The following is a 373-nucleotide window of genomic DNA, read 5'->3' on the forward strand; positions in this document are numbered from 1 at the left end:
ACTCTTTCCTTTTCTTGGAGGAAAAATTAAAGCCCGCTTTGGCTTGGCTTGGTTTTCTTTAATAATTCAGTATGCTGCGGCTTGGTGCGCCTGTGTCCTGGTTTCGGCAGGGATAGAGTTAATTTCCTTCCTAGTAGCTGGTGCAGTGCTGTGTTTTGGATTTAGGATGAGAACAAAGTTGATAACACACCGATGTTTCAGTTGTTGCTAGGTAATGCTTACACTTGCCAAGGACTTTTCACTTTCCCATGCTCTACCGACTGAGAAGGCTGCAGGTGCACAAGAAGCTGGGAGGGGGCACAGCCAAACTGGCCAAAGGGACATTCCATACCATGTGACGTCATGCTCAGTACATAAACTGGGGAAAGCTGGC

This window comes from Pygoscelis adeliae, unplaced genomic scaffold, assembly GCF_000699105.1.
Source record: "Pygoscelis adeliae isolate BGI_AS28 unplaced genomic scaffold, ASM69910v1 Scaffold48, whole genome shotgun sequence".
Lineage (NCBI taxonomy): Eukaryota > Metazoa > Chordata > Aves > Sphenisciformes > Spheniscidae > Pygoscelis > Pygoscelis adeliae.